The 25101-nt window shown below is 39.7% G+C and overlaps 1 protein-coding gene across 1 annotated transcript in view; it reads left to right on the forward strand.

Moving 5' to 3' along the window:
• Positions 1-25101, forward strand: part of LOC306768145 (putative flavin-containing monoamine oxidase A) — a gene marked incomplete at its 3' end in the record, with an annotated part of 100409 nt that overhangs the window by 69528 nt on the left and 5780 nt on the right. The gene's annotated exons all lie outside the window — the stretch shown is intronic.

Raw genomic sequence — 25101 nt, forward strand, 5'->3', positions numbered from 1 at the left:
AAAAAAAGTGATTTCTTAACAAAAGAATCGATTTTAAAATTGTGCAGATTTTCCCAGCCCTAATTATCATTGTGGCATCAAATGGTATTAAATTGTAAATATCCCTTATCAGACAAACCTTTTGGGGTATCATTTTGTTAAAGGACTAAATCAGGACATCATGTTAAATTATATTATAATGGAACACAAATCAAACAGGCATTGAACCGCCTGTAATTTTTTGCATTTTTTTATGAACTGTGGAACTACTTGTTTTGTTTTCTGTTTTAACAATTAATTTTGTTTCCATTAAATCCAGTTTGTTCTTGAATGCTCAAGACATCAGATCAGTCATGTTTAAACAGTTTGTAGAGAGGAAACAGCGCTTTCATGGTGCATGTTTGTGCTGTTTCTCAGCTTAACATTAAACCTGCTTAAGAAGCTTGTAGCAGAGCCACTAGCATGTTTGCACACCATCTAAACCTTTGCCAGACATCAGAATTAGCCCGAGATGGATGAACCAGTCACACAATGATAATGTCCCAGCGTGAGCGATTTAATCAATATCGCTTAATTGCACAGTTGATCGAAAGGATTTTTGCCAGTCCCCACTTCTCCTCTAGAGAGGATCTCAAAAGCTTTCTAATCACTGCATGCTAGCCTGCGACTCCATTGTTACCCAGGCCTGCCATTTGTCTTTGTTATCGCTAGCTTGCGCCAAATCAACTGCTTGTTCTTCCAGGCTTCATCTAAGCCAGTCCGGACCGAAGCGTGGCCAATAAATCAACACCTCTGAAACGTGTTTGTATTCTTTAATTTCAACATTTTGTAACCGATGTGACCATTTCAGTTGTTGATCGGTGTTTCTCAGATACATAAACGAAATGTAACAAAATAAAAAAAAATAAAAACGTAACATCTCTTTTTCTGACTTGACACCACTGAGAGGAAGAGTAAAGTGAATTAGTGTACTATCAGAGGCCTCACAGTGCTGCACAGAGGTTTGATCTGACTGTGAGCTCAATGCACACATGCGGTTAATGCACCATCTGGGAGACTGGCAGCATGCCTTGTCAGTTGCCGTTTTTTTCATCGGCCTCTGCAGCTTCGAATACACAAGCAGTGTGAAATGGTGAACATTTAATAGAGGGAGGAAAAAGTCGGTCAATTACTTTGTGCCTGAGTTGTAACAGAAGCATGACATGAGTCTTGCTTAAGGTTCTGAAAGTCAGATTCAACGTGCACCATATGCATTACAGGGGAAACTATGAGAGGGCAGAGAGGGGGGGAATGGGAAAAAAAAAAACAAAGACTCTTTGAAAAGCAGCCAATGGCCAGAGTTCAACTACACTGATGATTCCTGACGGCTTGCAAATACTTAGTTTTTTCAGGCTTGATATTTATTTCCATAATTACACTGTGAGAAGAAGCACACTGATAGCTGTCATAGCCTCAAGTCACAAAAATACTGGGGAGGAAAGACGTGATTCATAACAAATCCGGAGGAAAGGCTGCTTCGTTGATACTCTGATGCTCCCAACACTAGAAAAGCAATAATGAATTTTTCAGACCATGACCGTTTCAAAGCCACCAAAATATGTCGTCCATGAGTCCAAAACAGAAAAACACAGCTGAGCATTTTCTGCTGTTATTGTGTACTCTGCTCCATGTATGTTTGGGCCTGTTTCTGTTAGACCAATAAAAGGTTCCAGAAAAGCCTCTTAAGTTATGTTGCTGTGGTTAATGTGGTCTTTGTAAACATCTGCACTTGTGTTAGTGTTTGCCTTCCGGCTACAACACCAACTTTAAAAATTCATACTTGGCGGTGCAGTGTAATCAGTGTTTGTGACTGTAAAGAACTCTTTTCAGAGCGCTAAGCCAGAGCCTGTTTATTTGAGCACACGCTCCAACTGCTGCACCATGTTATTCTGAATTACATCTTGGCACACGCATGCTTTTGAAGCGTCATCAAAAGGTCCTGCAAAACTGGATGAAAAACTGTTTTCTAATTAGTTTTATGTCAACAAGTTTGACTCAACTATGGGAGTTCAGTGTTTTATTACTTTAAAAAATAAGATAGAAAGAAAGAAATATATCTTAGTTTAATTTTAAAATGGACACATTTGACTGAGGCCTTAATTGGATGTCATATTTTCATCAAAATTACACACAAAAACCAGTGGAGCAGCTTGTATTCTTTAATTAACCTACTCTGCTATCTAAGTGGTTCATTGTAGGGGCACCAAGTAACCCACAAATCCCTTCTTCTTCTTTTGAAATTTTAAAACGCTTAATATCAATTGAAGAATGATATAGCATTTGACAAAACAACTTTACAGCTCACACTTCATGCAAAACTTGTTTAAAAATACTTTATACATGATTATCTTCTTAATTTCTTACGTTTCTGTCATTTGTAGATCAGCCACTGGCACAACAATCTCCATTTTTAGCTTATTGTTATGATTAATATTATTATTATAGATTGTGCCAGAACATCTCAGAATAAACCGCAACTTTTTAATGTATGAAAAATCAACTTTTAAATCCACACAAAGCCTGCAAGAAGGAGTACTGTTTTTATCTACACATTTTGTACAGTAAAAGTGTGCTGACAGGTACAGGCTGGTGATTAGGGCTTATTTTAGAGAGGGGAAAAAAAAAAAAAAAGAATAAAACAATAATCATTTTTACTCTTTGACGGTACGCGTTAATTTTTTCACAAGTTGTCTTCAGTAGAAAGTAGTTCTAGTTAAAAAATGATGTGAAAATATTGCTGCAGAAAAAGTAAAAACTCAGTGATAAACCACTTGAAGAAAATAAGGAAAAGAAAATATAGCCTTTATTTTTTTTAAGAAAATAAGGATGACAGCTTATGTGCTGGATTCATCCTGAGCATGATTACTGTGTTCCCAGTGACTTCACAGTAAAAGCTTTAAGCAAGTGCAGCAGCTCAGTTATTTTCTACATTTAGGGCATTTACTTTGTCTGTGTGGAATCATAGCGCCATCCATAGTGATTTACACAATAAATTTAGCTAAGTTTAGAATGCTACACACATTTCACAAAGATTTTACCTTCCCTTGGAAAAAGCTTTGATCGCACTGCTTCTGCGTTATGCTAATTACATGCTAAAAACCAATAAAGTGACACATTTTGTTTGTTTGCCATTGCAGCTATAAAAATGTTTACTTGACTTGATGCTGTGGCTCTGAAGTAAAGCAGAGCTCAGAATAGTTTTTCAGTTCAATTTAGCTCCTGCATCAAACAATTCTCATCCCAGGGGGTCAAATCATGCTGCCAATACGCAGTGTTTTGTCAAAGTAGAAAAGATGTCTTAGTCTGCGACTCACATCTGACATGACCACCCTATCATTTTCCCAATAGCCTGACAGCACGGTTGCTGGACCAGATAAAAATTTGTTCTTAGAGCCACTTAGGTACACTTTGCATTGCGAGTCGTCAGTACATGAATGCTTGCATCAGAACCATCCAACACACTCAAAAATAGAGGTACCTAAAAAGGTACAAATGCTTGTCGCTGGGGGTGTACTCTTTTGAGAGACATTTCTGTACCCTTCAGTTCTGGTCTATTTATGTACCTTATCAAGTTCAACCTTACCTTATCAAGTTGTGTTTTTTATGTTTTTCACAGCATTAGGCCTGGTCCATGCCACTTAGCAGTATTATCTTATCTTTAATCTAGAAATAATCTTCAAAAACTCAAAATACTGATATTTGGGCTACAGCAAGTGTTGTGCGTCTAAACCGGTCTTAACAATACATTTCTTTTGAGGTGACTTTTTAATTTTTTTTTAAATAAAATCATCAAATATCAGTTGTAATATGTGGTCAAGTCATAGGAGGGTATACTGATTGCTGAAGAAAAACTGGTAAAAGTCCCAGTATGCACTATACGCTGTAAAAAATAGTCCCGGTACGCAAAAGGATAGAATGTAAAAGTGCCGGTACTGCATACCGCTGCATACCAGCCCACTTAAAGCACTGCTGCTAACAATAGTTTTTGTCACGACAAACATTTTTCAATGCTGCAGGTACCCTTATGCTGGGCGGACACTGTGCGATTTCGATGGGATTTCACCACGATTTTGCTGTGGCAGACCACGCTGCGTCATCGTGGAAACATCGTAGCGTCGGGATGTCCGGTCGGGAGGTCGTGAGCCGTACAGTGTGAGAACACTCACGAGGAAGGATTAATTGCTGCTACGTTCTAACGATGATGCTGCGACCTCCCGATCAAACTTCTGGCATGTCAGAAATATTCGCCGTCGCTCGTACAGTGTGAGTGGTGTTACGTCACGATTCTACGTTCGCACCTGCGCAGAAGACACCGGTGGAGCTTTAAACAATGACGGGCAACCCCAACTTCACATGTGTGCGGTGGACACAGCTGCTGGAAGAGAGATTAGTAGAGCTATGGAGAGAAGACGAGGTTTTCTTTTGTTTTTCGTTTCAGCGCACAAGACAGCGCACACTTGCTGCCTGCTCGCCATCTTGTTGTCAGGCACGCTGTGGTTGTCATAGGAACTAGGAACCTTTGTTTTTCGTTGTTCACACTCGAGCACGTCGTGCCGTCACACGCCGACTGACGCCGACAACTAGTCGTGGTTGTCAATAATCGTGGCTGAAAGCAGTCGTACAGTATGAGTACACATGTCGTAGGGTCAAATAGAGTACGAGGGACAAACCCGGTCGTGCAGTGGGAGCATTTCCCCGACAGTCAGATTTCCAAAATCGCACAGTGTCCACCCGGCATTATGGTTAAAATGGTACAAATTTGTACTTTATGTCACTTTGAACCCTTTTTCATACACTGAAGTTGAGCTGTGCTTCTGGTCTCTTAAAGACCAGTATTGTACTTTTGAGAGAACATTTCTTTAAAATGTACCTATAGGTGCAGAAATGTCTGTATCTTGTACCTCTATTTTTGAGAGTGAAGTTTTTAAGAGTTCTTTGATAGCATCTCCTGGATTTTGAATCACGGCTCATTTCATCATTGCTTGAGCGCTTTATTTGATGTGGAATGATGTATAATGTTGCTCTAGTTGGATAATGCTACGGTAGGTGATGTGGTACCAGCGGATCCAAGAATCTGTTTTAAGATCAGCTTGAACTGCAACATATTGGTTAGTATGTGTTGCAACTTTCAGCACTGTGGCCTCACAGCAAGAAGGTCGCTGGTTTGAGCCTCTGCTGGGGGAGGCTCGAACAGTGGCCTTTCTGTGTGCAGTTTGTTTGTTCTCCCCGATTATGCATGGTTTCTTTGCGTGTACACCCTCCCACTATCCAAATACATGCATGTTGGTCACTCTAAATCATGCATGACCAGCTGCAGTCCTCGAGACCTACGCTCCTGCAGGCTTTCCATGTTTCCCTGTTCCAACACACCTGACTCAAACTAATCACTCACTGTGAAGAACTTTATTGGATGTTGGATCCATTTAATGGAAGCAAGGTGTGTTAGAGATACACCAAAAACCTGCAGGACAGCGGACCTCAAGGACCGCCTTTGGGTACCCCTGCTCTAAATTGTCCCAAGGAGTGAGTGTGAGCGTGAATTGTTGTTTGTCTCTCTGCTTGGCCTTGTGATGGACTGGCGACCTGTCTAGGGCCTGCCTCTCACCCGATGATTGCTGGGATAGGCTTTAGCATCCTTTGACCCTTAATTGGACTAAACAGTCAAGAAAAAGAATGAAAGAATCAAACGCCTGATTTTTTAAATTCTTCAGCCCCTTCAGATTGCGCAATAGCTCCCTAAGCAAGTGCAAGTGGGCTTAATTCAGTTTCCAGCTTTGGCTGGAAGTATAATTCTGCAGCCTTTTCTACTTTCGACATGTGCCTTCGCCTCTGCCGCAGCACAGAAAACAGCTAAATACTATTATTAGCTATTATTAGCTACATTACTGTGTTTCCATTTGGTACATAAACTTCCTCTACTGCCAGTGCAAATGATAAAGAAAAAGAAAAAAAAATGTAGCACCAGCTATAGGATATGCTAACATTGGAGTGTATATTAGCATCCAGACTTCAGCCAAACTGTTATTCTTCTGGAGTCTCCAATATCTACATAATTCACCAGCCTTCCATTTCCTACCTGGTGTGACGTGACAATAACATGCCAGTTTCCTACTTGCTGTTTTGTGAAGTTTTACAAGCTTAAAAATAAAAGCATATATACACAAAATAAAAGTCTGTTCCAAACTGTTGTGAACATTAACTCAAAGTACAACAAACTAAAAGGCAGAACAAAAAAAAAAAAGGCTTAGCTTGAACCAGCATTTGAAAGCATACAGCAAATGTACCATTTCTGACACTGTAAAACTCACAATTTTAGCAAATGAATGGTCAAAATACATGCAGCAAAACCAGACAAATTGCAACTTTTTTCCACTTATTGTTACTGCTTATTAAACCTGGCATCATCATTGCAGCCAACTGCACCAGATGACATTAGGCTAATAGCGCCCGTCCATCCATCCATCCAACCATCCATCCAACCATCCATCCATCTATCTATCTATCCAACCATCCACTACTTATCTGAGATTAGGTCATGGAGGAAAGAAATTAAGGAGCTTAGACATTCTGTGGAGAAAACTCATTTTGGGTGCTTTTATTTGCAATCTTGTTATTTCAGGTGCTTCTCACAGTTTGTGACTATAAGTGACAATAAGGAAGTAGACTGATTAGTAAATCAAGAGTTTCAGGTTTTTCCAGAACAATCCGAAGCAGAGTCTGCATCACTGTGGACACGCTGCCGATCAACCCCTTACTTTTTATGCTATTCTTAAAATACACTGTTTGGAAAAAAGATCAGACTTATTTTTACTTGTGTTTTTTTTTTTTTAAATCAAGTATACCGTAAAAACTTATATAGTACACATTAAATGTGATATTATTGTTATCACCTTAAAACATATTGACTCAGGATTTTTGTCAGTCAATTTCTAACACCTGCTGATGGCTTGTGTCGCATTGCCTTGTTTTTTGAGACTGTAAAGGAGTGAAATCTAAAAAGGTAACATATAATATCTGTATCTGTAACACATCAGATTTGTACCGGGAGACATAAATAAAACAACTGAGGTATACAGATAACCTCTTTGCCTGGTAAGCAGGATTAAATCTCTTTACTTCTAGCCATCTGAATAAATTCTGACCAAACATAAGGAAGAAATAGAAAAGTACATTGTCTTGGCATTTACAGCAAGGCATTGACATTTTCCACTAAACAGAAAAGCAGACATTTGGTGTGTACAGCATGTAAGTGTTGTACAAATTAATCTAAAGCAGAACAGAAGCACAACAATGCCATTGGTTAAAAATAAGCTTCACTTGTCCTTAGAATGGCTAAAGGCAGAACATGTCTGAGCAGAGCTGTGTGAAGATAGCATCTTTCCACTCATTAGTGCACTTGCAGCAAATTCTCTGAGGAAGGCCAGCTGCTTAAACGGAGGCTTTAGTATGAGCATCATGACTTGGTGATATTCAGCTAATGTGACTGAAAAACAGATTTCCCCCATTTTTGTTTTTTTTTTACGTGTGGATGTATTTTAGAATACTTCAGTTACTGTTGGCAGGACTGTCTGCAGCCCTTCATCTAAATCAAACTCATATGAATAAGTCTATTTGGGTTATAAACTGCATATGGACGCTCTAAAGCTGATCTTTGGTGTGGTTTTATTATTGTATAGATATATCTCCACCCCAACCGGTCGAGGCAGATGGCTGCCCTCCCTGAGCCGGGTTCTGCTGGAGGTTTTCTTCCTGTTAAAAGGGAGTTTTTTCCTTCCCACTGTCGCCTCATGCATGCTCAGGATGGGGGATTGGATCGAAGTCATAATTTGATGCAATCAGTTGGTTTCTATTATAGGATATGTATGAATTGGCTTGAAATGATGTGTATGTAAAGTGCCCTGTGACAACATTGTTGTGAAGTGGCGCTATACAATTAAAGCTGAATTGAATTGAACTGAATAATCCCTGAAGGGTGGCTGTGGTTCAGCAGCACAAACATAAACTCTAACTTCTAGTTTCTGTCTCTTTAAATGAAAATTTGATATAAACTTAACTGGTGACAAACTTCTCAGGATAAACATCTGGATTGACGCAGACTTGGGGAAACTATATCTTGGGGATCCATCCACACCAGGAGCTGCCCCACCAAGGACCACAGAGACCGTCACCATGGAAATTGTCCAAAACAGTGTAGGTAGGAGTCCACACCACAGCCAGGGCTGCAGTGCAGGGTCCCACCAGTCATCCAGAGTGGGACAATCCCCACACAGACCTAATAGACACAGGTCCTGATGTGGGGAATCCTCATGAAGAAAACACGTGAGTTAAAGAATAAAAACATGATCAAACTAATCCTAAAAACAAGAAAAACTAAGGACAATAAAAATAAGCAAATGAGTATAAATAAGTAAAAACACAACAAAAAAAAAAACAAACAAAAAAACTACAAATACACTAAATAAAACAACAAAAATAAAGAAATTAATAATACAAAGTTAAACTAAAAGGTGGGTCTTGAGCCTCTTTTTAAAAACACCACCAGTGTCTGCGGCTCTCTGCAGGCTGTTCCACAGATGAGGACCGCAGTGATAGAAAGAGGCCTCGCCGTGACATCTGGTTCTAACTTTTGGACAACTAAAAGATCGGTACCAGAGGACGGAGTCTGCGAGGGTTCATAATCTGAAAGCAGGTCAGATAAATATGAAACCCCAAGACCATGAAGACATTAATAAATAATTAAAAGAACCTTAAAATAAATCCTGGAAAGCACGGGGAGCCAATGCAGCAATTTTAAAACTGGTGTAATGTGTTCCTTCTCTCTGGTCCATGTCAGAACTACTGCTGCAGACTTCTGAAGTTATCGTAGATTTATACTCTATGTGGGAAGACCAGAGAGCAGGGCATGTAAATGATCTACTCTACAAAAATAAAAGCATGCATCTTCACCTCTGTGCTGGTGAGAGAGAAAAATGGGCAGACTGGTGATGTTTTTAAGGTGATAAAATCCTGTTCTTGTTACATTTCTGTTATGTGGGATAAAATCTAGCACAGTCAAAAACAACGTCCAGATTTCTCACACTCTTAGAAAGTTTAAGATTTTTCAGTTCTGTTTTAAGATCTGTTCAAATCGGGCTGCACGGTGGCGCAGTGGTTAGCACTGTGGCCTCACAGCAAGAAGGTCGCTGGTTCAATCCTTGGCTGGTTTGGTCAGTGGCCTTTCTGTGTGGAGTTTGCATGTTCTCCCCGTGTATGCGTGGGTTCTCTCCGGGTACTCCGGCTTCCTCCCACCATCCAAAGACATGCATGATAGGTTAATTGGTCACTCTAAAATTGCCCCTAGGAGTGAGTGTGAGTGTGGTTGTTCATCTCTCTCTGTGGCCCTGCAATGGACTGGCAAGCTGTCCAGGGTGTACCCTGCCTGTCGCCCAAAGCCAGCTGGGATAGGCTCCAGCTTCCCCGCGACCCTGAATTGGAATAAGCGGTTCGGAAAATGAATGAATGATCTGTTCAAATCAATTACGTGAAGAGAAAAGACTGGACCTGATAGCATTAGTTTTATTGCTGAGGTGGACCGCAAAGTCATGCACACAGCAGCTCACTCAGGCATGAACCATCATTTATTAAAAGATCGATACAAAAAGAATTTGGGATTGTTGATTGGTGTTTTTTTGTTGTCAGCAATCTCACTTTATGTGTCAAACTGAACTAAACTCAGAGGAAACAAAGTGTCTCTTTGTTTAGACATAGCCTGTTAATAACACTGACAAGCAGAGCACATTATTTGATAAAAACAACATGACAAAAACACAGAACTTTTGTTTCCCCCAAATGAATTCAATATGTTACCATCAGTGAAATATTAAAAACCCTGAAAAAGGAAAATTCACTTAACAGATTTCAAACATAGAGTGTGTCTTTATTGTAATAGTATGTTAAATGTAATAAAAGAATAAGCACCAGTGGGAACAGCCAATATTAACAGAAACAAAGGAACTAGCAGTCAACCAAAACAGTTTAAATAAGCGGACCAGACGCAGTGTGCCACTGATCTGCCAGCAGTCTGTGTGACAGATAGTGAAGTAATCGCGACAACTTAGCATTTGCCTGCACGGTAAACATGGCTATGACTCCTGCAGTTCAGATGGTCTTCCAATCAGAAGATTGGTGGTTTGTCGAAGTGTCTTTGAGCCAGACACTGGATCCCCCCACATTCCTGTTACGTTATATGCAGTTGGTTTAAAGATGTCAATCATCTACTCTTTGCAAGATTCCTGAATAGCAAAGCTCTTGAATTTGATAAATATGCTTCTTTCTCAGTCAGACAAGACCTTTTACTGTCATGCTGACTAGACTCCCTGACGCTAAAACCAGCAGCTCTCCACACCGCTATTACATGCCTTTAAAAGGCCAATGTACCAATGTAAAGCCTAATGCTCAAGTCGAATCTTAGTTAACCTTGTTACATCATGAAAAATTCCTTCTCACTGATTTCTCCTCCCGCTCTTTAATGGCCCAGTACCCTCTTCAGAATGAACCATGGCTTTTACCCAGTGGTAGCTGGGACTGGCTTCAGCCCCCTTCTGTGACCCTGAACTGATTATTGCAAGTATAGGAAATTGATGCAGCCCTGAACAGAGTCATTCAGTATATGTTAGCATGAACACTGCTTAAAACAAGAATTTTATTGATGAAAAAAAGGCTGGAGCCTATTGGATGTTAGCAAGCGAGAGGCAGGGAACACCTTGGACAGGTCACCAGTCTAGCACAGGGGGAACACAACCAATCGCTCATGCTCATTTTCTCTCTCAGCATTAGTTTAGGGTGCTCATTTAACTCAACATGCATGTTTTTGGATGGTGGAAGGAAGACAGAGTACCCAAAAAGAATCCACACATACATGGGGAGAACATGCAAACTACACACAGAAAGGCTCCTATTCGAACCTCCCCCTCCAGCTGAGGCTCAAACCAGTAACCTTCTTCCTGTGAGGTGGTGGGACTAACCGCCACACCATTGTTCAACCTACAGAAGCACCATATATGGTTACCCCCCCCCCACCCCCACCCCAGACACAAACAAACACACATTTTGTCACACCATTAAATAAACAACATAAAGGGTCAAACTTCGAATGACTTATTTCAGTGGTTACAGATTTGAGTGGTTGTCAAGTAAAATTTCTCTTTAGATCTGAAAGTGTTTATGGTGCTGCGGCTCCTAATGTCATCTGTTTGTGGTTTCCATGGTGCAGTGGCTTTAAAAGAAAAAACAGATTGTGTAAAAGTCTTGTGTCAGAGAGGTGAGTGTGAGCATGCATTGCTGGCTGTATCTGTGTCGGCCGTGTGATGGACTGACAACCTGACAGAGTGCAGTCTCACAACAGGAGCCAGCTCTGACAGGCTCCACTTGCTCGTCTCCCAGAAACAGATAAAGCAGGTATGGAAATGAATAGATGGTGTGTTATAATCTGGCTAAAGGTAATTTATTTCTTTTTCTTTGCTTCTCACCTACTCTGGAGTTTCTCTCCAGCTCATTAGTTTTTATGTAGGATGTGCACAATTTCTATATTTATGATCTCCCTAGATGTTCATTTATAGGATTTCATTTTCAGTAGCATTTATTCCTAATATCCCTCCCTGAGGACTCATAACTCATTAATTCCAGGAGTCATCACAGTTATGCTTGGAAAAAAATGTCTTAGGACCAACTATTTTAGAAAATAATCAATTTTATGAAAACTGCGGCTAATATTACACAAGGGTAGCCGAATATTTTAATATGCTGAGGGTCAGATGAAGTAGATCGAGGCGCAGCAGAGTAAAGGTTTGTGTGATAAGGTTCATTACGCTACATTTATTATTCAGTGTATGATCATTTTCTTCTTCACTACTCACAAAATGTCGTTATTCTCCTGATACTGCTTGGATAAGACCATTAGTCTGGTTGAATCTAAAATATATATTTATCTGCTTTTAAATTTTAATACAACGTAAAAAATTTTGAAGTAAAAGTACAGTTTGTTTCAGGTTTTATATTTTACATCTCAGGAGATGAAGAGAAAAGACAGAGTGGTTCTTAAAATTAAATTAATACAAATGCTCGTTGTGTTAGTCAGTCATTTACCGCTTAGTCCGATTAAGGGGTGAACATTGGGTGAGAGGCAGGATACACCCTGGACAGGTCACCAGTCAATCACAGAACCACACAGAAAGACAAACTGCCATTCACACTCACTCCTAGGGACTCCTACTAACCTAACATGCATGTGATTGGATGGAGGGAGGAAGCTGGAGTACCTGTAGAGAACCCACACATACACAGGGAGAACATGCAAACTGCACATAGAAAGGTCATCGTTCAAACCTCCCTCCAAGTTGAGGCCTTAAACCAACAACCTTTTTGTTGTTAGGCCACAGTACTATGTACTGCACCACTGTACAGCTCGTTGTGTCCATGTAACAAAAATCAGGCATCGACAACATCCCGGCGAAACTGCACTTTTGGAAGATGTTTATTCATTCCTCCAGATAACTGCATCATTCAACATCAGAATCTACAACAGAGCAGCAGAATTAAGTCCAGAAGGTCAGAAATGTGATTAAGCACCACATCGAGTCCAAGTGTTTCCATACTACAGTACCCGATCTCAGTATGCTTAAACTAAGGCCATTGGCATTAACATGTTAATGTAGATCACATATTATGTTTCCTAAAATCAGTTGCACAATTTCTATTTTCAATGGAAGCATATTTGTTACCAAGACGACAGAGTAATTACTTTAAAATTACATTCAAAAAGTTGCAAAACAAGATCTAGGTTTTGGAGTACAGCTGAAGCAGCAAAGGTTTTGTTGCTCTTTGGGGACCATTTCTGTGTACAGGGCATCAACGTGATAACATGAAAGGAAACCTTTAAAGCTGCAAAATATGGCCCAGTTCGGTTGTGGCAGAGGTTATCCAAACCACAATAACAGAAAAATTACCCCTTCAAGCCATTTTATGTCACCATCAGGACGTCAAGAATTTCAACCCAAAATGGTTCACACATACACTCACCCACCACTTTGTTAGGTAAACTGTGCTTCTTAACATGAACAGTTAATTTATGCGTCAGCCCAGACTGAGTTACGTCTGTGTCAGTTTTGAGATTTTTACATGTGGTTGTAAACAGGTGATTGGGTGGGTGTTTGGATTCCCATCTCCCTGCCTGAAGTTGACCAGCTTTGCTGTGCCACCTGTGATTGGCCGAATCGTCTAATGCCCAGCTGATCCGACACTATTTAATCATACCTCAGACATTCATTCAGAACAGCAATTTGTGATTTATGGTTCAGAGTTTGAGCTTTTGCTTAGAAACTGTTATTTGAAGTGTTTTAATTTTGCAGCAGGTGAAAATCCTCAGGTGGGCTAATTTGGTTTTGAGCTGTGCCAGTTGTTGCATTTGTGTTTGGCTTCAGTTGGACTCACCAATGTGATTATCACAATGACCAGCTGTGCAGTTAGTTTTTGATAATACATTGTTATACATCAGGCAGTCATTTCTGGTCTTTCATATTGCCAACTTGTTTTCTGTACCTGAGTAGCTATGACACCGGATTATCCAACAAAAGAGACTATAGTCTGAGTTTTAAAGGCCCAAACGGGGAAGTCAAGTCAAAAAGCAAAGCACAAAAACCCTTTTAGCGCATCTGTATTAAAACATCCTCCTTAGTGTTCACTTGTAATTTCTAAAAAGCAACAAAGTTTAATAGTTATCTTGAAGTTGTGTAGTAACAGTCCTTATGTAAGACCTGGAAATGGCATAATGGTTGGCTAGGTCAAGCATTGACTCTTGCATCTATGCAGACAAGTGGACCCGCTGCTGATAGGCCTGTACAAATATGTAAAGAATCCATAGTAACAATAACTCTGATAAAATTAAATTATAAAAATAAAATCAGAACATATATTTCAGCTCTTCAGTGGTGTAAGACTATTACACTATGTATTACTACCATTGTGAATGTCAGGATTGTGCCACAGTAAAAAATCTTTCACTGTCATGTGACAACAGTTAAATCATGTTTATCATTATCTGTATCATCTACGCTTTATAGGAAATTGATTTGTTACGATGAACGAAGAAAAACTCTTGCTCTTTAAACAGTGATTTTTTTTTTTTTTTTAACCTCTGACTGTGTATCAGGTCCAGTACGTTACTCAGCTGTACATTACTTCTTCATATATTGACAGCTTGGCTGTTTCTGTGATCAACCTGGAAAGTTTTTCTTTCCTTTTCCACGGTGGCTTAATTTTATCTTGGCTCTCTTCCCCTCTGGTTAAAACTGCTTATGTATGTCATCAAACCATATAAAAATAGAAGATGATATGGTGTGTGGCAGTGTCATTAATATAAATTAATATTGTAACCAATATCATTTTCCCCCATAATGTAAATTAAATCTCATTCTGTTTTTATTTTTTGAACACTTGGGTCTGTCATTTAGACACTAGTTGTGTTCCTAAACATCACTTTTAAATTTTGATTCATCCTAACACATCAACATTTCCATGAAGATTATAAACAATCTTTCATTTGGGCATTATTTGCAATCAAGTTTTCCGTCTTGTGATTATCAGAAGCCTTCCTGAGAGTTTGTAATTTCCTGTCTGCTAGAAAGATTTGCCACAAAGACAGATATTTTCCCACAAATAATTTAAAAGATTTATCGAGCAGGAATGAGGTATTCAGTGTCTGTCCTTTTCATTCCTGGGTCTGTATTAGCAATAATATTTCATGTCAAAGCTGCTTAAACAATCAGTAAATACTGTAAAAACAAATGCATTCATGCAAACGGTTAAACAACTTTAGAATTATAGTGGTTTAATTGTTTAGTGTTTGTGTTTAATTGGTAGAATTTTGGTAACCATAAAATAACTTAAAGGAGGTGGGGGAGTGGGGGGTCTGGGGACACACCTGAAAAGCAAATGAGCTCCTGTGACAATGCTTAGACTAAGGAGCTCTAAAAATAGTCCACTTCCACCATATGTTTGACTTTATTTTCCTGATACTACATAATTAATATTACCAGAACTATTCAATTTACAGAATCAATTTCTTTACGGTGGTGCAGTGGTTATCACTGTGGTCTTACTGGTCCGTGCCTTGACTGGGTGGCCTTTCCATGCGGAGTTCTCCCTTTGTATCTTCCTCATGAATGATAGAGGATAAAGCGGGAGATTGAGAGGGGGATTGGTGCATCTGCAGCAGTCTGTAGTGTGAAAAAAAGTTAAACAAAAAGATGAAGCTCTGAATTTACTAGTCATGCAGGAGGGACTACGTCCCTCGACTGGCCTGGAAACACCTCTGGATCCACCTGTATGAGATAGAAGAAGTGGCTCAGAGAGGGAAGCTTTGTCTTCTCTGCTTAGGCGGCTGCCATCACAACCTGACCCCAGGTAATTAGAGGGAACGGATGTCTTCATTCTTACATCTTCCTACACACATGCATTCTGATTATATTTCTCCACATTTTCATGCTGCGGGTGTTCTAAAACAGCTAACAGCCATGCCAACCTCCTGTTTAAAGTCGATCATGTAACTTTAGCTTAGTACAAAATACTGTGGCTACTAAGGAAACCTTGAAGTATACTTTTCATCTCTAATGACAAAATCTGGATTATTTGAGGTGATATGTTGTCCCTTAGTACAGCCCCTAGACATTAAATATGACATGATTTCCCCATATTATCTAAAACTAATTTAGTGCTAGCAGGGTACTCACTTAGTAACTTTAGATAACTTTAACAATATACACTCATAATTATAGCAGTAAGGAAGAAAACCTTTTCTTTTCCTCTCAAGAGTGCTATTGAGATGCTGAAAGATTCAATCGCATGTCTGAATTAAAAGTTCAGAAAAAGACTGTATTTTTTAAGAAAAAAGGTTTTTTGTTCTTCAGATAAAAAGAAACAAGTAGTTAACCCATTTGAATTCAGAATAATTTAAATAAAAATCAGTGTACATGGGTAATGATCAAAATCTGATCCATAAAATGTAAATGTGCTGCTGAGAGGGATGCTGTGAAAACTGAGGTGCACCCAAATCAAGAAGTTCAGTGTACAAACTGTATGTCAGTCTTAAAAGTAAGTCTGGAGCCTTCCTGTAAGTAGTTAAATCCAGTTCAGTGGTCAGTCAGTCAGGAGGCATATGGGGGTCTCACTGCAATGCCCATGTATACAGGTGTACACATATGAAAACTAAGGATACGTGAATACACTATACATGAACATGTTCATATGCAAGTTTTGCACTGTTTTCTATCACATTTCCCGGATTTACATCACTTTTTAAATTGGATCCTCTTTTCATTACTAGTTTACACCAATCAACTCCTTAGATACAGGGTTGTAGATCTGTTCTGCTGATTGCTCTTTCCTCAGGGCTCAGTAGGGAACGTGAAAAATCTGAATAGTTTCTCTTTAATAACTGGATTGTTGTGGAAAAAGAAACCAATATGATTCTCAAAGGGGAACTGCAGACAATGTGATAATGAAGGAACTTGCTATAGATTTTTTTCCATCAGTCTTACTAAGCCTACTTAACAGTTCACATATGTGTAGTCATGGCCAACCTCAAGGCCAGATACTAATGGTACCCTGCTGTTAAATAATGCGACAGTACATGGAATTGAATAAAAATAGACTTTCTGCTACGAGGCATGAACTGCAGATATCCGTAAGATGATAATCATCAGCTGCTGACATGCTTTAGCTAGCGTGTGCTTATCAGGTGGAAAAGTCGGTTTAGATTTATTTATACCAGTTTTAGATGTGGTAGATAGTAGTTCCCCTCCAGCACATGGAGATGCTTTTGTTAGGGAGTAGCTACTTGGATGTTTGCGATGCTGACCCACAGATTAAAGATTCAACATACAGCAATATGGAGATATTTTCCAGTTACAGAGATTTTTTTATTTGTTTAGTGTTTTAACCTCTTCTTGGCGATGTCTTCAACTTCTTTTGCTGTTTCTTAGTCATTAGTTTTATTCCACCTCCAAAAGAAGTTGCTAATGTGTTCACCTTTGACCTGAATAACAAAGGTAGTTGGTAGTAAAGATAAAGAGGGTTTTAAGGTAATGACTTTTCCTATGATATACCAAGTTGAAGTTCAATCCTTTCTAGATTGTCATGATTTTTCAGAGGTTAATTGTTGGTGGCAGCTGTCAGTAATTTCGATAATTAAGAAATCTAGCAATTATTAGTCAATACAACACGATTAGTCAAATAATTGGATAAAGATATTGATATTTTGTAGTATTGTGATGAAGTTAGCTAAAACTGAATGTTTGTCTAATACCCGTGTGCTTTTTAACACCATAAATTGTATTCTCAACCCTTTTTAAGCATCTTCAGCAGCCTTTAACAACCTGCAAGAAGATTTCTTTTAATTTTTTTATTAAATGGAGTTACAACACCAGGGCAGGGATCTTTCCCAGGTCCTCTTATTGAAAACATGCAATCATAAATCCACTTATCAAGAAACCTGGACCTCTCTGCTTCGTCAAATTTGAGAAAAAAAATGTTTAAATTCAATCGAAAGTCTTTTCATAAGGTCCAACAGTCTGGTTTTAGAAACTGTTCAGTAGGTAAGTAGAACAAGAAAAGCATTGAATGACGTCTTACTTCCCACAGGATCTGTTTTTCTAATGCATTTATATTTGACTTCAGCTTCTGACAATAAAGTCTCACTGTGACTGGAATATCTTGTTGGCATAAAAACATCTACCCTAGGATTGTTCCAATCCTTTCTGTCTAAGAGAAGCTTTTCTATAGGCACCGTATTGTATGAATATAATATTTCATTTAATTTTCATACAGATTATTGCCACATATATCCTCCCATTAACTGCTGTGCTTTAAATGACATTTAGGCTGGCCTTTAATTTCCTGGGTTTTAATGAAAAGAAGACCACAGTTGTTTTGTTTTAGGGAAGTGGTCCCTTGAGTGCTTTTCCTTCATGTCTGGATTCTTTGTTACCTTTTGGGAAGCTCAGTGTTATGAGTCTGAACGTGAAGGTAGAATCTGAGCTGAAACAGACAAAGACATTAATCATGTGGTTCAGTCCTGTTTCTTTCAGCTGAAGGAGCTGGTGAAAATGAAGCTGGTTTCATTAGAGAAGGATTTTTAAAGGTCCCTCTGTGCTTTTACAACAAGAATGTTTGGGCGCCTGTAATGCTTTGTATGTTGCGGTCGGCAAAGTTTCTCGCTTGCAAATGGTCCAAAATGCAGCAGCTTGGTTGCTGACGGGCAACTGCAAGTCAAAGCACAACTCACCTGTTCTGGCTTTGCTTCATCGGCCACACGTTGGATTTAGACTACATTTTAGGATAAATGGACAGGCACCACCCTATCTTTCTGACATGCTTTGGCTCGACAATCCTTCACAACTTTTAAGGTCTGCTGACAAGCAGCTCCTGGTCATTCAGAGACTGAAACTTAAAGGGGATCAAGCACTAAAGCTGTGGAACCTGCTACCTTCAAACCAAGCGACAACTTCCAGCAGTTAAAAGAAAAGCCTTTGCAGAATTGCCAAAAATTGCAGTCCCCCCCTCAACCAATAGGGGCTCCAAAACATAACAAATCCCCATTGACTCCCATGTTTAAAAGGCCAACTTCAAAGCAGAAAGGAAAATGTTTACAGCCTTGTACAAAAAAAAACATTTTGGGTTTAATAGGTCATGTTTACCTTCGTGCAAACTGTGGGGGGAGTGAATATTTTTCTAACTCTTCCGTTTAGAAGTAATTTCATCTCGACATTTAGTATATTTAAGGGTGTGTCCTTTTGATTGACAGGTACCCAATGTCCCTCTTCAAGATGAAGGAATGTAGAACAACCTTAGTTTTTAGCCAGTTAACACTGTGACTTACCTTTAGTTCGATTACCTGCATTAAGTGGTTAGTTCTTGTTATCTCCGGGTTAGCTCAGATAGCTCTTAGCTACAGGCAGGTTGAAATTTGCTAGATGTCAATTATCCACCCTCACACTTACAGCCCCCCTCTCTACCTCTTTGCTAAATTTTTGTCTTCACCAGGAGAGATGCTGCCAAGATGGCGATCGTAGGAACCAACCAATGAGCTTCACTTCAGCTCTTCAGAAAAACGGCAGGCGATGTCCCGGAGGTTCATCCATCTATTTATATGGTTCAAACATTAAACATGCCTCCATACGTTTTTTTCTTTAATTACCCTGTTATGTATAGAAACTCTTCCACTACCCACCCTCCCATCTGCTGTTGGGAGAGTGGGTGACTGTTCATCAAAGCTCATGTCCTCTGTCAGAGTCATAGACTGTATATAAAGAGATGGACATAGCCTCTGTGACATCACCCGTAGGTTTCTGAAGAGCTGAATTGAAGCTCGGTGGGCGGTTCCTACCGTCGCCATCTTGGCAGAGGCATGCGTGTCGTCTCACCCAGAAAATACAAATATGGGCAAAGAGGTGGAGCTGAGAGGGGGCCTGTGAGCGTCATGGTGCATGATTGACATCGAGCGAACGCTGAGCTTTCTGTAGCTAAGAGCTAACCAAGCTAACCCGGAGATAACAGGAGCTAACCAGCTAATGCAGGTAAGCAGGCTAAAGCTAAGTCATGTTGTTAACCGGTTAAAAACCACGGTTGTTTTATGTTCTTCTTACTTGAAAGGTGAGATCTGGTACCTGTCAATCAAAAGGACACACCCCAAATATGCCGAACTTTGAGATCAAATTACTTTTAAACGAGCAAGTTAGAAAAAAATTTACTCCCCCCACAGTTGTCATGAAGGTAAACCTGACCTATTAAACTGAAAATGGATTTTTGAACCAGGCTGTAAACATGTTTATTTCTGCTGGGAAGTTGGTCTTTTTAAAATGGGAGTCTACGTGGGTTTGCTCTGTTTTGCTGCCAGTCCCTAGTGGATGAGGTTGGAACTGCAGTTTTATGCACTTCCGCATAGGCTTCACTTTTAACCTCCATCTTTCATATACGGTCCATGGTCAGAGTCCTGGACACTTGAGGGTCATACACAGTGTCTTAGCTGTTCCTAGGGCTGTGCTCTTCTAGACGGAGATATCTGATATTTCTCCAGGTATTTGTTGGAGCCAGTTCTCCAGCATAGGGTACACGGCCCCCAGTGCTCCGATGACTGCAAGTACCACTGTTGTTGTTCCAGGCCTTCTCCAGCTCTTCCTTGAGCTCTTAGTATTTCTCCGGTTTCTCGTGTTCTTTTTTCCTGATATTAATGAAATAATATCATTGGGGGTTGCTATATCAACCACTATCTGCTGCTTATCCATCATCACTATGTCTGGTTGGTTGGTCCCCACCACCATTTTTTCAGCTTGAATCTGGAAGTCCCACAGGATCTTAGCCCTTTCATTCTCCACCACCTTGGAAAGTGTTTGCCAGCTACTTGTTTGTGGCGTTCCATGTATGCTTTGCTTGCCAGTCTCTTGCACCCAGCTCTGAATTGCTGGCTTGTTTTACGTTTTATTTTGCACAATCTGCACCTGGAGTCCTCTTTCAGCCTGGTATGGTAGATCTGAGGCTGGTACTCAAGGCTTGCTTCTATGCTGCCATGATTAGCGCCTCTGTGCTGTCCTTCAGTCCTGCCCTCTGTAGCCATTGGTAGGAGTTGTTCATTTCAGCCACTTCAGTGATCTGTCGGTCCTACATCCCATGCAGGGGCATTTCCTCCCATGATAGTTCTATGATTTGGTTATAATCCATATATATGTATAAAAGTGCATAAGAACGCCACCAGGTGTGGACTTTGACAAAAAACAGTCCTGGCGTATGGCTGAGACTGGCCCATAAATGATCATGCACACCACAAATCTTTGCACTCCACTGAACATGTTATATCAACCATGCAACTCCCCGAAGCAAGTAAAACCATGCAGAGAGTTAACAAGAATCAGTGAGAATATATCCAAGAAATACTTTCAAAAATGTAGTTTGGTAATTTGGTAAAAAAACAAACAAACAAACAACATCCCCACCCCCCCAAAAAAAACTGCTGCCTGTTTTTTTCTTCCTCGTTATCTCAACCAGGTTTAACAAAAGAGTGGACATAATGATTTAGTCAGATCCAGAATGACTGAATGCATAGAAAAGAAGCAAACACCTGCCTCAGTATGACATTTGGACAAAAATGTAAAATACTAAAATGTAAAAAACAAAACAAAACATCAAAACTTTAAAGAAAATATTTTATTTCTGTATATTCTTCACCATCACTTTGGTTGGCGTTGACTCATTTCGCAATGCTTCCTGCAACAGAAAAAAACAGCGCTGATGATGTAGAGGTTGCTTAGATACACAAGAAAGCCTTTGCCATCTTTAGTGGTGTGGGAAACGTGCTGCATGAGCTTTGCACTATGACTCCCTCCCAGACAGAACATACTCTCCACATAAAGACCTCCTTCTGAACAGCTCTGTTTAACTGCTGCCCTTCTTCTTCTTCATCATTGTTTCTGGACTCTGACTCCAGTATATATTCAATAAATGACACAGCACTCCTCATTCTGATTTGCATGTGTTGTGTTGTGTCGGAGGCCTCATTTTCATTTGCATTATTTTTGCCTTGTTTTCTTTGTGATGGTTGGTGCCATGATCTGCACTGTTCTGCACCAGTAAGCCATCAGGAGGAAGAGATTTCAGTTACCTAAACCTGGGATCCAATAAGCAGCAGAACCGCCGACCACTGTTGGCGAATCAGGGTGAAAGATAATAGTTCTTTCCATCTTCTTGTGAATTTCTCAATGGCATCAGTTTGATATGACTGGACTGGTGCAGTTGGAAAAGCTGCAGTCTGGATGGATTTTTTGAGGCTTTTTACAAGCTGTGAAAGTGTAGAGAGGATGACATATTCTTGCACACTTAGAAATACTTTTGCACACTCAAGCGGCTCAAGAGGCGGGTTCAGCTCCTGAACTATATTCCACCGCTCACACTTGAGATCAAGGTAGTATTTTCTTCCTCAGATAAAACAGCAGTTTCTGGCCATCTTTGCTATGTCTGCATGTGTGAAGCCTGCCTGTTTTCTGCTTCTTACTCTTTAGCTTGGTACAAGACGTCTCTTTTTTATTTTTATTTTTGAGCGTTCAACAAATAATCTTGCAGCAGCTACACACTTAGAGATAGTTTGTTCTATATTTATAGCACTTTGAAGAAGACATTCAGTGTGTGTGTAACGGGTCGGCTTCAACATTGTGCTGGTAAACAAATGGCAGCGATACAGTGTGATCTTTGGATGAAGCCTCCATTTAATTTCCTTCTCGAAGGCTGAAGGAAACAAAATAAAAAAAATAAATCACAATTCGAACGTGCCCATGCCAATTCCTCTCTAACAGGAAAATTGTGCAAAAGGGGCAAATATGATAACAATATACAGGCATTTCCCTTGTTTATCTTTACATATCGGAAGGAAACAAAAGAAAATAAATCACAATGCGAACATGCCCACCCCAATTCCTATACGAATGAGAAAGAACAGAATTTATGCTAAGAGTGACGACCCCGAAATATCTCTCCACAACCATCGACATGCCACGATTGTCTTGTCATTACTTACAGATACCTGTTGTTTTTATAATAAGAATAAACATTTGCACAAAGAGTATGTAAAGCATAAGGATAGGTTTGGATAAGAAAATGATTAAATGATAATGCCACCCACCTCTCTGACAGGAAAGCTCTACAAAAGAGGAGAGATATTGGGAATTTATAGGGTGGTCCCAAGAAGAAGAAGAAATCGAGAAGGATGGGCTTCTATCTTAAAGTGAACTGAAGTGAATTTAAAGATCTCTTCAGGTTTATTAACATTTATCCTGATTTTGTGGAATTATAAATCAAGCTTCATCCATTTCTGCTTTCATATGCCCTGAACCCTGAACTGATGCCCAGCCATGCTTCACTGCCAGAATCATTGCAGCTTACCACTATTGCACCGTTGTCATGAATAACAGATTTGACTCTCCGTGTTGGAATGTCAAACTCTGCAATCACATCTTTAATCCACCCCACAAGTACTTCCAGCTGTGTGTCTCTTCTACAGGCATGGCTGTCAGACTGCGAGACTCCATTTTCCAATCTTCCCCAGCAAAGTGGTGTGTCACCCCCAGATATGCCTCTGTGGCATCACGTGTCTATTTATATCGGTTGTGAGAGCAATGCTGTCAGTCTGTTTCAGGGTGGTTTTTAACTCATCTTTGATTTTCTCATACTTTATCTCCACCAGTTTGGTGAAGAAGGTTCTGGGTGGAAGCGGATTTATTGAATTGAAAGTGGAGATGATCGTATGGAATCCTGCATCTTCCACTACAGAGAGTGGGCACATATCTGTGATGAGCATGTTTAAATGCAGTCTGTGGACATTGCTGCTTGCTCTGGTGGGTGGGGTGAAGCCCCCCCCCCCCCCCCCCCCCCCGTACAAAGTGTGACTTCGGTTTACAGAAAAAGATAAAACGGGCAAGACCCAAATCATCAATGTTTGAGTTCATTACACTGGTGATACATTAATTTATTCATGAGAAAGGATGATTTACACTTGCTAAAGTTTACTGCTGTTAAATAAAGAAACAAAACAAGAAAAGTATTGTGTGTGTAGTATTTACACACATTTATCTGCACTTGAAACCACTGATTTGGGTTGTATGGTTTTGCAAAGTTGTGACGGACCTGCGGCGCAGTTGATGCTTCCTGTTTAGATGTTGCAACATCTTAGGACGTACTGTTGTGGAACCCTAATTCAGTTTTACAGTAAATACACCACATTGTTTTTTTTCCTGGTTTATCTTGTAGAGTTCCACACCGATGACAGTTTTGTCATTTCTGTATCAGCGTTTCTTCTTCACGTTTTCTGTTTTCATCTCTGCCAGAAATCCTTTACTGTTACAGTAATGTTTTATCACTTTTCTTTTATTAAGATTTTCTTATATTGACAAAAATGTCAAGACAAAAGACAAAACAAGCACATGGTATAAACAAGGCACATTAAATATACTGGGAGGGGGAAAAAAAAGAAGAAATTAAATAAATAATTCACTTAATTTATGTCATCCCACCAGCCATCAACAGATTTTATTATTCTCCAGAAAGTTATAAAAGAGAGTCCAAATTTCCTTAAACTGGTCCAGTCTGTTCTTGTATGGAGTCTCTTTTCCAAACCAAGTGAAAAAAAACAAAACAAAACTTCCTTTCAGGCATTGTGAAACAGCTCCGGGAACATCTGATTTCCACAATTGCTTCCAGAAATCAAATGTTTGATAAAAGTGAATGCATTTTGAAACTGTGAAATCCTTTGGGTAAATGTTTGGGTAAATAATAATCTAATGGATGAAATAGTAAATTTACTGATGAGGAATTATTTGAGGAATTCTTCCAGAAGTGAAACATATCCATGGGAAGTCTGGTACCAGTGGGTTATTTATGTACTGACACAATGCCAAGAAGGAAAGACATCAGCAATGATCTTAGAGAAAGCAGTTTTTGCTGCCTGTAAATTGACCTTTTTGTCATTGAATAAACCATGAATTTGTCTTTATAAAGGGTATTTTGTAGTCAAATGTGAGGCAATTGTTCGCAGAGCTAAAGTTTGGCTGAAATAAGGTGCAAAATGATCCCAAATGCTTTCAAAAAACTAAACCAAAATGTCTGAAGAAGAAAGAAATCACCACCTAACTAAAATGCCTTGTTGTGACCGGGGAGGGAATTTGTGTAGATGTGTGCTTGTAAACCTCAACAAGCAACTGAAGCAACATCTGGGCCAAAAATTCCACCACAACAAGAGTCTGATTATGTCATCACCTGCTTTCATGCATGCACCGATATGTTCTGGGATCATTTTAAACCTTTTGTGTCTCAGACAAAAAAAATGTCAGTAACATTTTCAGATTCCCAGATTTCCCACTCAGGCCCAGTAAAACCAGTTTCTGCTGGCCTGCATGCTGCTTTCCATTTGTTTCCTACAACTACATACAGTAAACACAGCAAAATAAGGAAACTCATCTATATTCTCAACATGCTGTAAAGGAAACTATTTCTGCATCACATCTTGCCTCC

Source organism: Telmatherina bonti (assembly GCF_933228915.1).
Source record: "Telmatherina bonti genome assembly, chromosome: 17".
Classification (NCBI taxonomy): domain Eukaryota; kingdom Metazoa; phylum Chordata; class Actinopteri; order Atheriniformes; family Telmatherinidae; genus Telmatherina; species Telmatherina bonti.